Raw genomic sequence first — 13,635 nt, forward strand, 5'->3', positions numbered from 1 at the left:
TCATATTCTTTCTGCCCTCAGAACATGTTTGAGTAGCGTGATTTTTTTTCCCAAACCAGTTCAGATAGGAGTTTTACTTAAACATGAGCTCAGGGGCAGAAAGAAATTTGATTGGTTCACAAAAATGACCAATGAAAGTCCTCAACCGGAGCCTTCAAGGCAGCTTCTGCAGTGAAGCAGTTCGAGCTCACCGTTGGTCAGGTGAGTAGCGCAGATGGTTAGATAGGAATGTGACTGTTTTGAATTCAGCTCGAAATGTTTCGAGCGTTTAAGTTACGTGTTACCACGTTTTCACGTGTCCGTGGCACGACTTTCTTTTTCGTGCCAGTTTCACGTAATGTTTACTCAATTGTTTTTCCTATTTTCTTACCATTGTCGTTTGGGATTGGGGTTAGAACAACTTTCTTTTACGTAAAATGACATCCTAACCCAAACCCAACTCTAACCCCAACATCAAGTGAAAGCAGTTTAAATTGCTGACAAATAAATGTATAAACCACTGCCATTCTAACCCAAACCCAACTTCATCCTCACGCGAAAACAGTTTAAAAATGAAAAAAACCCACAAATCTAACCCCAATCCCAAACGACAATGGTTTGAAAAAAGGAAAAAAAATTGAGTAACCATTACGTGAAACTGGCACGAAAAAGAAAGTCGTGCCACGGACACGTGAAAACATGGTTACACGTAACTTAAACGCTCGAAACATTTCGAGCTGAATTCCAAACCAGTCACATTCCTATCTAACCATCTGCGCTACTCACCTGACCAACGGTGAGCTCGAACTGCTTCACTGCAGAAGCTGCCTTGAAGGCTCCGGTTGAGGACTTTCATTGGTCATTTTTGTGAACCAATCAAATTTCTTTCTGCCCCTGAGCTCATGTTTAAGTAAAACTCCTATCTGAACTGGTTTGGGAAAAAAAATCACGCGTTTGAGTAAGGAAAACTCCTATCTACCATTCGGACTGGTTTTTGGTTCCTGGACAAATTGTTGGATGATATAATTGAACCCTGAATCATCTGAGTTGAATCTTCTGGATAACTCTTTGTCACTTTTCTTACCATAAAACAACACACAGCTGACAAGGTGTGACAACTCGCGCTTTGCACAGTTCAAATGATGGAGGGGGCAGTCTCCACTGTCCATGTGATCGAGGGCTTAGGGCAATCCATTTGAACCTACTTCAAGTGTTCCAGCAGTAGTGGGCACTCATACAATGTAAGCAATGATGTACATCCTAATGAACAAGACTGAGGGAAGTTAGCAAGGGAAGGTCATAAAAAACGAACTGGAACGCAGGGCATGAAAATCTGTCTGCAACAGCAAAATCCCTCCAAAATACAACCTGCAGGCTGTGAGACTCGAACTGGCAACCCTCTGGTTACAAGCCAGACTCTCTTAAGACTAACAATTTTTTGTCCCTCTCAGAATCATCAAGCCATAACTTACCATCACTGGGGTTCATCGTCTCTCTGAAGTTGTGTTCGATAAGTGCAATGAGATGTCAAGACTATGCTTTCAGGGATCATTTCTATAGTTTTAAACTAGGAAATGTGTTTTAGAAGAGTTGGGTCTTTTGAACCATTATGAAGAGTATTGATGTGTTTCTCTGAGCGTGAATCAAGGAATTGTTAGTGGTAGTTATCACAGATTGTTGTTATTGATGAATGTTCTTTAATCCTAATAGGTTTCAAGAAGAGAAATGCATGGTCTGAGTGGGTTTGTTTTTGAGGATTAAAGAAAGAACATAAAAAAGAGTATTTTGTTTGTGTATACAAATATTAAAATGTATGGTTTTTTTGTCTTGTCATCTCAGAAGGCAATAATTTTTGCCTATTTCAACAAACATAATGCTAGATTTTTGGTAGAGTACACTACTAGAAAACTATCTGAATCACCGTGTTGCTCAAATTGTGCAACAAGGTTTCTTTTTATGTTGTTGTCTTGGTTTAGCCGCATGCATAATAGAACACACAGCTGACGAGGTGCACGTAATATAAAACACTCTATAAAGAGGCGTTTCCGACCATCAGCGAAAATACATTTTCTCAAATAAATTCCGTTGCAATATTTCAACGTTCAGGCCATTACTTCATGAATAGACCATCAACCTGCCCTTCAATTGGTTGACCTTTCTCTGTTAATACCATGTGCGCTGGGATTGGCTGGATTACTTACAAGTTGTCATTGTGTTGCTCACATTACGAGATCCTCTGGGGATACTATCAAACAGGTTTGAAAATATTGTGGCATCTGTGATAGCTCGACACAGGTTCGAATTACGTTGCTGAAATATACTAAAAGACCTTTGGTGACTGCAACAAGCTCCGATTTGGTCGTTATCCGAGGGTTTTGTTGCATACCTTAGAAATCTGTCCATGACAGCAAAATCCCGCAAAAATCCAACTTCCAACCAGTTGCAACTTGAAGGCTCCGAGATTTGAACTGACAACTCTCGGATTACAAGCCCGACTCTCTTACGAATAGGCTAAGACTGCCCATGCCACCTTTGTTTCCTTAATACTATAAATAGTGTATTGTTATTAACAGATTTGCACAAATCCATTCATTAACTACAGTTCATTCTGAAAGGTTGTATAGTTTGTGTTTCTGTGCATTTTGTCCCTCTCAGAATCATCAAGCCACAACTTACCGTCATTGAGGTTCATCGTCTCTCTGAAGTTGTGTTTGGTAAATGCAGTGAGATGTCAAGACTATGCTTTCAGAGATCATTTCTATAGTTTTAAACTAGGAAATGTGTTTCAAAAGAGCTGGGTTTCTTGAACCACGATGAAGAGTGTTGATGTGTTTCTCTGAGTGTGAATCAAATAATAGTTGATGATAGTTATCACCGATTATTACTATTGATGAATGTTCTTTAATCCTAATAGGTTTAAAGAAGAGAAATGCATGATCTGAGTGGGTTTGTTATTTGGGGTTAAAAGAAAGAACATGATCCTGTGGGGAATTTTTTGTGTTTAAGGTTTTGAGAAAATAAGTGATGGTTTCAACAATATGTTTTTTAGCAATTCAGAAAAGTGTTACTGCCATGCTTTGTATGTTTTATTATTTTATGTGGTATGTAGTTTGTATTGATTTTGGTTTATCCTTTTACCGAGGAGAACCTCTGCCCTTGTGCACCTGCGGCTCATGGTGACGCTTGGGGTGGAGATAAAAGGAGAGTGTGGATGTGTGAGGGGGCTAAGTTTCCTATGCTGTTTCAATCTGAACTCCAGTCGCCCGGTCGCCACTGCCACTGTCTTTAGCTCCACGTGAGCGTGGCGCACACTTGAGGGGAAGCTCTATTTGTCCCGCTGTTTGGAAAAGAGCTCCGTGTGCGTCCTGATGTTCCGCCGATGCTGAAAAGCTGTGTGTTTATTTCATTTTTCTGGCTGTTCTATGTTTTTTGTTTTGTTAGTTGTTTGTGAAAATCTTTCGTCCTCAACCTTACAAGTAGTTGCCTGCGGCACGTGAGTGCAGGGGCATTAATACATATTTAAATGGTGCTTTGACTCGCGTGTCCTTTTTATGTTGCGTGAACCCTATACCCTTACGATAAAAATTTGAGGGGTTCGTAACAAAAAGCTTTATTATTTGTGTAACCCCTTTCATTTTTATCCCGAATGAACATTTAGTAAGCACTACCTTAAAAATGGGTATTGCCCCTTTAATGCTGCGTTTACACCAACCGCGGTAGAGGCGTGAAGCGCGAGTGATTTCAATGTTAAGTCAATGTGAAGACGCGTCGACGCCCGTCAGGAGGTCCCGTGGCGTGGAAGAGGCGTTTACGCCTCATTCGCGCGTGAAGCTCACACGAAAGGCGCAAATTGAGCGTTGTGCATGGTACGCGCGAATGGTGCTTTTTGTGCATTTTGCGGTTCACGCGAATTTGCGGCTGACGCCTGAGTTGAAAAATTTTTACTTTGGCGAAATTTCGCGCCACATTAACCAATCAGGAGCCTGCTTGCTGCTGTGGTGGCAGCCCCGCCCGGAGTCACTCATTCAACCAATCCTTGATATTGTCCTATACGACACAAGTTCTTATTTCTATAGAGGAGACAGGAACAAAAAGGGCCTCGCTCGGAAGAGTGTCAGTGAGGACATTAGGCAACCTGGTAAGTTGTAATACACACTTCACTTTTGAGTTACGTGGCGTTTATCGACCCGCGTCGTTTATTTTCCCCCTATAGTAAGGTTACCAAATACAAACTGGTACCTCTCTCGATAAATGCACAATTAACACTAGTCATCTTGCAAACAGACAACCGCATTGCACTTGCCCCTCCCACAAGAAGCGGAGTTTGCCTCTGACGCGCGTCAAATTATTGCTTTTTTCGCGCGTCTACTTTGGAATTTGGAAAACACGTAAATGGAACAGGCTAGCAAGTGCACGTCATTGTGTCATTAAGTCAGTAAAAACGTGTGCTTTTGGCACTGCGCGCATAGGATTGTGGGTGATTTGAGAGTGAGTAGGATACACATATGCATCCTTTCCTGTATATGGGATATTTCTCAAATGAAGGACTCAGTCCTTGGTGGCAATTCCGAGGATCCTCGACATTGGAACAGTCCTTCGACAGATGTCGATGACGTAACATCCTCGAAATTCTGGCATCCGAGGATCCTTCCTTGACATTGAGAAACAGACAATATGTGTAAACAGCAGGGAGAAAACGCATACAATTTTAACTGAAATACTGTGGAAGAATGCTGAAGTCGACGAGCACTTGTTGCTTTCTGCAATTGTTTACTGAGACATTCTGACTGGTTTTTGGTTCCTGGACAAATTGTTGGATGATATGATTGAACCCTGAATCATCTGAGTGGATTCTTCTGGATAACTCTTTGTCACTTTTCTTACCATAAAACAACACACAGCTGACAAGGTGTGATAACTCGCGCTTTGCGCAGTTCAAATGATGGAGGGGGCGGTCTCCACTGTCCATGTGATCGAGGGCTTAGGGCAATCCATTTGAACCTACTTCAAGTGTTCCAGCAGTAGTGGGCACTCATACAATGTAAGCAATGATGTACATCCTAATGAACAAGACTGAGGGAAGTTAGCAAGGGAAGGTCATCAAAAACGAACTGGAATGCAGGGCATGAAAATCTGTCTGCAACAGCAAAATCCCTCCAAAATACAACCTGCAGGCTGTGAGACTCGAACTGGCAACCCTCTGGTTACAAGCCAGACTCTCTTAAGACCAACAATTTTTTGTCCCTCTCAGAATCATCAAGCCATAACTTACCATCACTGGGGTTCATCGTCTCTCTGAAGTTGTGTTCGAAAAGCGCAATGAGATGTCATGACTATGCTTTCAGGGATCATTTCTATAGTTTTAAACTAGGAAATGTGTTTCCGAAGAGTTGGGTCTCTTGATCTACGATGAAGAGTGTTGATGTGTTTCTCTGAGCGTGAATCAAGGAATGGTTAGTGGTAGTTATCACAGATCATTGCTATTGATGAATGTTCTTTAATCCTAATAGGTTTAAAGAAGAGAAATGCATGATCTGAGTGGGTTTGTTTTTTGAAGATTAAAGAAAGAACATAATAAAGAGTATTTCGTTTGTGTATACAAATATTAAAATGTATGGTTTTTTTGTCTTGTCATCTCAGAAGACAATAATTTTTGCCTATTTCAACAAACATAATGCTAGATTTTTGGTAGAGTACACTACTAGAAAACTATCAGAATCACCGTGTTGCTCAAGTTGTGCAACAAGGTTTCTTTTCATGTTGTTGTCTTGGTTTAACCGCATGCATAATAGAACACACAGCTGACGAGGTGCACATAATATAAAACACTCTATAAAGAGGCGTTTCCGACCATCAGCGAAAATACATTTTCTCAAATTAATTCCGTCGCAATATTTCAACGTTCAGGCCATTACTTCATGAATAGACCATCAACCTGCCCTTCAATTGGTTGACCTTTCTTTGTTAATACCATGTGCGCTGGGATTGGCTGGATTACTTACAAGTTGTCATTGTGTTGCTCACATTACGAGATCCTCTGGGGATACTATCAAACAGGTTTGAAAATATTGTGGCCTCTGTGATAGCTCGACACAGGTTCGAATCACGTTGCTGAAATATACTAAAAGACCTTTGGTGACTGCAACAAGCTCCGATTTGGTCGTTATCCGAGGGTTTTGTTGCATACCTTAGAAATCTGTCCATGACAGCAAAATCCCGCCAAAATCCAACTTGCAACCAGTTGCAACTTGAAGGCTCCGAGATTTGAACTGACAACTCTCGGATTACAAGCCCGACTCTCTTACGAATAGGCTAAGACTGCCCATGCCACCTTTGTTTCCTTAATACTATAAATAGTGTATTGTTATTAACAGATTTGCACAAATCCATTCATTAACTACAGTCCATGCTGAAAGGTTGTATAGTTTGTGTTTCTGTGCATTTTGTCCCTCTCAGAATCATCAAGCCACAACTTACCGTCATTGAGGTTCATAGTCTCTCTGAAGTTGTGTTTGGTAAATGCAGTGAGATGTCAAGACTATGCTTTCAGGTATCATTTCTATAGTTTTAAACTAAGAAACGTGTTTCAAAAGAGCTGGGTTTCTTGAACCACGATGAAGAGTGTTGATGTGTTTCTCTGAGCATGAATCAAAGAATAGTTGATGATAGTTATCACCGATTATTACTATTGATGGATGTTCTTTAATCCTAATAGGTTTAAAGAAGAGAAATGCATGATCTGAGTGGGTTTGTTATTTGTGGTTAAAAGAAAGAACATGATCCTGTGGGGAATTTTTTGTAAATTTGTGTTTAAAGTTTTGAGAAAATAAGTGATGGTATCAACAATATGTTTTTTAGCAATTCAGAAAAGTGTTACGGCCATGCTTTATATGTATTATTATTTTATGTGGTATGTAGTTTGTATTGATTTTGGTTTATCCTTTTACCGAGGAGAACCTCTGCCCTTGTGCACCTGCGGCTCATGATGACGCTTGGGGTGGAGATAAAAGGAGAGTGTGGATGTGTGAGGGGGCTGAGTTTCCTTTGCTGTTTCCATCTAAACTCCAGTCGCCCGGTCGCCTCTGCCACTGTCTTTAGCTCCACGTGAGCGTGGCACACACTTGAGGGGAAGCTCTATTTGTCCTGCTGTTTGGAAAAGAGCTCAGTGTGCATCCTGATGTTCCGCTGATGCTGAAAAGCTGTGTGTTTATTTCATTTTTCTGGCTGTTCTATGTTTTTTGTTTTGTTAGTTGTTTGTGAAAATCTTTCGTCCTCAACCTTACAAGTAGTTGCCTGCGGCACGTGAGTGCAGGGGCATTAATAAATATTTAAATGGTGCTTTGACTCGCGTGTCCTTTTTATGTTGCGTGAACCCTATACCCTTAAGATAAAAATTTGAGGGGTTCGTAACAAAAAGCTTTATTATTTGTGTAACCCCTCTCATTTTTATCCCAAATGAACATTTAGTAAGCACTACCTTAAAAATGTGTATTGCCCCTTTAATGCTGCGTTTACACCAACCGCGGTAGAGGCGTGAAGCGCGAGTGATTTCAATGTTAAGTCAATGTGAAGACGCGTCGACGCCCATCAGGAGGTCCCGTGGCGTGGAAGAGGCGTTTCTGCCTCATTCGCGCGTGAAGCTCGCACGAAAGGCGCAAATTGAGCGTTGTGTGTGGTACACGCGAATGGTGCTTTTTGTGCATTTTGCGGTTCACGCAAATTTGCGGCTGACGCCTGAGTTGAAAAATTTTAACTTTGGCGAAATTTCGCGCCACATTAACCAATCAGGAGCCTGCTTGCTGCTGTGGTGGCAGCCCCGCCCGGAGTCACTCATTCAACCAATCCTTGATATTGTCCTATACGACACAAGTTCTTATTTCTATAGAGGAGACAGGAATAAAAAGGGCCTCGCTCGGAAGAGTATCAGTGAGGACATTAGGCAACCTGGTAAGTTGTAATACACACTTCACTTTTGAGTCATGTGACGTTTATCGACCCGCGTCGTTTATTTTCCCCCTATAGTAAGGTTACCAAATACAAACTGGTACCTCTCTCGATAAATGCACAATCAACACTAGTCATCTTGCAAACAGACAACCGCATTGCACTTGCCCCTCCCACAAGAAGCGGAGTTTGCCTCTGACGCGCGTCAAATTATTGCTTTTTTCGCGCGTCTACTCCGCTCTACACGCGCAAATGCACCCAAATTGTTCAAGCGGCAAACCACGCAGGGTAGATGCGATTTTGATGCCTGAAACGCGGTTGGTGTAAACTCAGCATAATTGTGGGCTTGCACAGAAAGTGCATGCATGGCTGCAAAGCAAAATGTATGGCTGTTTCTCAATGTTAAGGATACTACCTTGGCAGGACTGGTCCTTACAAGTCACTTCCTTCAGAGGCTAGGCGAGGCTCCTCTTTAGAATTTGGAAAACAGGTAAATGGAACAGGCTAGCAAGTGCACGTCATTGTGTCAGTAAAAACGTGTGCTTTTGGCACTGCGCGCATAGGATTGTGGATGATTTGAGAGTGAGTAGGATACACATATGCATCCTTTCCTGTATATGGGATATTTCTCAAATGAAGGACTCAGTCCTTGGTGGCAATTCCGAGGATCCTCGACATTGGAACAGTCCTTCGACAGATGTCGATGACGTAGCATCCTCGAAATTCTGGCATCCGAGGATCCTTCTTTGACATTGAGAAACAGCCAATATGTGTAAACAGCAGGGAGAAAATGCATACAATTTTAACTGAAATACTGTGGAAGAGTGCTGAAGTCGAAGAGCACTTGTTCATTTCTGCAATTGTTTACTGAGACATTCTGACTGGTTTTTGGTTCCTGGACAAATTGTTGGATGATATGATTGAACCCTGAATCATCTGAGTGGATTCTTCTGGATAACTCTTTGTCACTTTTCTTACCATAAAACAACACAGCTGACAAGGTGTGACAACTCGCGCTTTGCACAGTTCAAATGATGGAGGGGGCGGTCTCCACTGTCCATGTGATCGAGGGCTTAGGGCAATCCATTTGAACCTACTTCAAGTGTTCCAGCAGTAGTGGGCACTCATACAATGTAAGCAATGATGTACATCCTAATGAACAAGACTGAGGGAAGTTAGCAAGGGAAGGTCATAAAAAACGAACTGGAATGCAGGGCATGAAAATCTGTCTGCAACAGCAAAATCCCTCCAAAATACAACCTGCAGGTTGTGAGACTCGAACTGGCAACCCTCTGGTTACAAGCCAGACACTCTTACGACTAACAATTTTTTTGTCCCTCTCAGAATCATCAAGCCATAACTTACCATCACTGGGGTTCATCGTCTCTCTGAAGTTGTGTTCGATAAGCGCAGTGAGATGTCAAGACTATGCTTTCAGGGATCATTTCTATAGTTTTAGACTAGGAAGTGTGTTTCAGAAGAGTTGGGTCTCTTGAACACGATGAAGAGTGTTGATGTGTTTCTCTGAGCGTGAATAAAGGAATGGTTAGTGGTAGTTATCACAGATCATTGCTATTGATGAATGTTCTTTACTCCTAATAGGTTTAAAGAAGAGAAATGCATGATCTGAGTGGGTTTGTTTTTTGAGGTTTAAAGAAAGAATATAATAAAGAGTACTTCGTTTGTGTATACAAATGTTAAAATGTATGTTTTGTTTTTGTCTTGTCATTTCAGAGTGCCATAGTTTTTGCCTATTTCAAAAAACATACTGTTAGATTTTTGGTAGAGTACACTACTAGAAAACTATCTGAATCGCTGTGTTGCTCAAATTGTGCAACAAGGTTTCTTTTCACGTTGTTGTTTTGGTTTATGCATAATACAACACACCACTGATGAGGTACACATAATACAAAACACTCTATAAAGAGGCGTTCCCGACCATCAGCGAAAATACATTTTCTCAAATAAATTCTGGCGCGAAATTTCAACATTCAGGCCATTACTTCATGAATGCAAGATCCACCTGCCCTTCAATTAGTTGACCTTTCTCTGTTAATACCATCTGCGCTGGGATTGTCTGGATTACTTACAAGTTGTCATTTTGTCGCTGACATTAGGTTTTTTTGAGATGAGACAAGGATGACTTGCTGATGACACAGCTTAATGCTCATTTGCCCGGGGATGTCAGCTGATGACTTGTTAATTCTAAAAACTCTAATTCCTGAAGTAGTTTTTATATTAATTAAATTGTTCTTTACTATGACATTAATATTTTTAATGAATTCCTGTAAACTTTTGTATTGGTGTTTAATTATTTGTACTGTGAGCTGTTTATATTTGACACAACAGAAACGAATTTGTATTACCACTAGACTTAGATTTATTCATCCCAACATTTACTAAGTAACCTTTTCCAGTAACGAACAGTTCACCTTCGTTGATTCTCCTCATAAACATCTTTATGCAAATGCATTTATTGGTTTTTAAGTTGCATCTATTTAATTCGTGATAAAATATGCGAACGTGATCTCTGCCTCTGCTGACGTTTGTAGTCGACTGGACTGCGAGATTGTTGAAGTGTCTGACTTAAAGCTATTTTTTTCACTCCTCCCCTCACTGCAGCCGTCTGCTCTCGTCTGAATTTCAGGCAAGGCAAGCTGCATCTCAAACTAAACCTATTACGAGATCCTCTGGGGATACTATCAAACAGGTCTGAAAATATTGTGGCATCTGTGATAGCTCGACACAGGTTTGAATCACGTTGCTGAAATATACTAAAAGACCTTTGGTGACTGCAACAAGCTCCGATTTGGTCGTTATCGGAGGGTTTTGTTGCATACCTTAGAAATCTGTCCATGAAAGCAAAATCCCACCAAAATCCAACTTGCAACCAGTTGCAACTTGAAGGCTCCGAGATGATTTGAACTGACAACTCTCAGATTACAAGCCCGACTCTCTTACGAATAGGCTAAGACTGCCCATGCCACCTTTGTTTCCTTAATACTATAAATAGTGTATTGTTATTAACAGATTTGCACAAATCCATTCATTAACTACAGTCCATGCTGAAAGGTTTTATAGTTTGTGTTTCTGCGCAATTTGTCCCTCTCAGAATCATCAAGCCACAACTTACTGTCATTGAGGTTCATCGTCTCTCTGAAGTTGTGTTCGGTAAGCGCAGTGAGATGTCAGGACTATGCTTTTAGAGATCATTTCTATAGTTTTAAACTAGGAAATGTGTTTCAAAAGAGTTGGGTTTCTTGAACCACGATGAAGAGCGTTGATGTGTTTCTTTGAGTGTGAATCAAGGAATGGTTGGTGATAGCTATCACCGATCATTACTATTGATGAATGTTCTTTATTCCTAATTGGTTTAAAGAAGAAAAGTGCATGATTGGAGTGGGTTTATTATTTGAGATTGAACGATAGAACATGGTTCTGTGCAGAGTTTTTTGTAAATTTGAATTGGTGTTTAAGGTTTTGAGAAAACAAGTGATGGTTTCAACTATATATTTTTAGCAATTCAGAAAAGCTGTATTGTTTGTGTAACCCCTGTCATTTTTATCCCAAATGAACATGTAGTAAGCGCTACTTTAAAAATGGGTATTGCCCCTTTAAGTGTGGGCTCGCACAGAGAGTGCGTACATGACTGCAAAGCAGAATGTATGGCTGTTTCTCAATGTCAAGGATACTAACTTGGCAGGACTGGTCCTAGGCGAGGCTCCTCTTTAGAATTTGGCAAACACCTAAATGGAACAGGCTAGCAAGTGCACGTCATTGTGTCATTAAGTCAGTAAAAACGTGTGCTTTCGGCGCTGCGCGCATAGGATTGTGGGTGATTTGATAGCACAAAGAGCGTGAAGGATTCACATATGCATCCTTTCCTGTATATGGGATATTTATCAAACGAAGGACTCAGTCCGTGGTGGCAATTCTGCACGTAGGAGTTTTCCTTACTCAAACATGTTCTGAGGGCAGCAAGAATATGTTCACAAAAACGACCAATCAAAATGCTCGTTACTGGTTTAAGCCCTCAGCGGAGCCTTCAAGGCAGCTTCTGCAGTGAAGCAGTTCGAGCTCACCGTTGGTCAGATGAGTAGCGCAGATATGGTAAGATAGGAATGAGACTGATTTTGAATTCAGCTCGAAACGTTTCGAGCATTTAAGTGACACGTTTTCACGTGTCCGTGGCACGACTTTCTTTTTCGTGCCAGTTTCATGTATTGTTTATTCAATTGTTTTTCCTATTTTCTTACCATTGTCGCTTGGGATTAGGGTTAGAACAACTTTCTGTTACATAAAATGACATCCTCACCCTAACCCAACTCTAACCCCAACCCCAAGCAAGAACAATTTGAATTTTACGTAAATAAATGTATAAACAATGCAATTCTAACCCAAACTCAACTTTATCCTCGCGCGAAAACAGTTTGAAAATGTGACAAAACGCACAAATCTAACCCCAATCCCAATCGACAATGGTTTGAAAAAAGGAAAAAAAATTGAATAACCAATACATGAAACTGGCACGAAAAAGAAAGTCGTGCTACGGACACGTGAAAACGTGTCACTTAAATGCTTGAAACGTTTCGAGCTGAATTCAAAAACAGTCTCATTCCTATCTAACCATATCTGCGCTACTCATCTGACCAACGGTGAGCTCGAACTGCTTCACTGCAGAAGCTGCCTTGAAGGCTCCGCTGAGGGCTTAAACCAGTAACGAGCATTTTGATTGGTCGTTTTTGTGAACATATTCTTGCTGCCCTCAGAACATGTTTGAGTAAGGAAAACTCCTATCTACGGCAATTCTGAGGATCCTCGACATTGGAACAGTCCTTCGACAGATGTCAATGACATAGCATCCTCGAAATTCTGGCATCCGAGGATCCTTCCTTGACATTGAGAAACAGCCAATATGTGTAAACAGCAGGGAAAAAACGCATACAATTTTAACTGAAATACTGTGGAAGAGTGCTGAAGTCGAAGAGCACTTGTTGCTTTCTGCAATTGTTTACTGAGACATTCTGACTGGTTTTTGGTTTCTGGACAAATTGTTGGATGATATGATTGAACCCTGAATCATCTGAGTGGATTCTTCTGAATAACTCTTTGTCACTTTTCTTACCATAAAACAACACACAGCTGACAAGGTGTGACAACTCGCGCTTTGCACAGTTCAAATGATGGAGGGGCGGTCTCCACTGTCCATGTGATCGAGGGCTTAGGGCAATCCATTTGAACCTACTTCAAGTGTTCCAGCAGTAGTGGGCACTCATACAATGTAAGCAATGATGTACATCCTAATGAACAAGACTGAGGGAAGTTAGCAAGGGCAGGTCATAAAAAACGAACTGGAACGCAGGGCATGAAAATCTGTCTGCAACAGCAAAATCCCTCCAAAATACAACCTGCAGGCCGTGAGACTCGAACTGGCAACCCTCTGGTTACAAGCCAGACTCTCTTAAGACTAACAATTTTTTTGTCCCTCTCAGAATCATCAAGCCATAACTTACCATCACTGGGGTTCGTCGTCTCTCTGAAGTTGTGTTCGATAAGCGCAGTGAGATGTTGCACTTTGCATTGGTTGTCGCACTTTGCATTGGTTGTCGATTGAGTCTTAATTGCCAAATATGGTCGGTTTGCATTTTTGGTCTTTTCCCATGGCCTTAAAAATAGTATGTCATACAGAACAGCTTGCCACTGTACGTAAGT

General features: G+C 41.1%; 6 non-coding genes across 6 annotated transcripts; all 6 read left to right on the plus strand.

Moving 5' to 3' along the window:
* Positions 1-1,508: 1,508 nt before the first annotated feature.
* On the plus strand, positions 1,509-1,722 carry LOC135719599 (small nucleolar RNA U3). The gene has a single exon (XR_010521226.1). It is a non-coding gene; the product is annotated as a small nucleolar RNA U3 (small nucleolar RNA).
* A 990-nt stretch (positions 1,723-2,712) lies between these two features.
* Positions 2,713-2,926, plus strand: LOC135719584 (small nucleolar RNA U3). The gene has a single exon (XR_010521213.1). It is a non-coding gene; the product is annotated as a small nucleolar RNA U3 (small nucleolar RNA).
* Positions 2,927-5,308: 2,382 nt separating this feature from the next.
* Positions 5,309-5,522, plus strand: LOC135719582 (small nucleolar RNA U3). The gene has a single exon (XR_010521211.1). It is a non-coding gene; the product is annotated as a small nucleolar RNA U3 (small nucleolar RNA).
* Positions 5,523-6,513: 991 nt separating this feature from the next.
* On the plus strand, positions 6,514-6,727 carry LOC135719588 (small nucleolar RNA U3). The gene has a single exon (XR_010521217.1). It is a non-coding gene; the product is annotated as a small nucleolar RNA U3 (small nucleolar RNA).
* Positions 6,728-9,345: 2,618 nt separating this feature from the next.
* LOC135719591 (small nucleolar RNA U3) lies at positions 9,346-9,558 on the plus strand. The gene has a single exon (XR_010521219.1). It is a non-coding gene; the product is annotated as a small nucleolar RNA U3 (small nucleolar RNA).
* A 1,555-nt stretch (positions 9,559-11,113) lies between these two features.
* LOC135719598 (small nucleolar RNA U3) lies at positions 11,114-11,327 on the plus strand. Its single transcript, XR_010521225.1, has one exon. It is a non-coding gene; the product is annotated as a small nucleolar RNA U3 (small nucleolar RNA).
* Positions 11,328-13,635: the final 2,308 nt, after the last annotated feature.

This window comes from Paramisgurnus dabryanus, chromosome 14, assembly GCF_030506205.2.
Source record: "Paramisgurnus dabryanus chromosome 14, PD_genome_1.1, whole genome shotgun sequence".
NCBI classification, from domain to species: Eukaryota; Metazoa; Chordata; class Actinopteri; order Cypriniformes; family Cobitidae; genus Paramisgurnus; species Paramisgurnus dabryanus.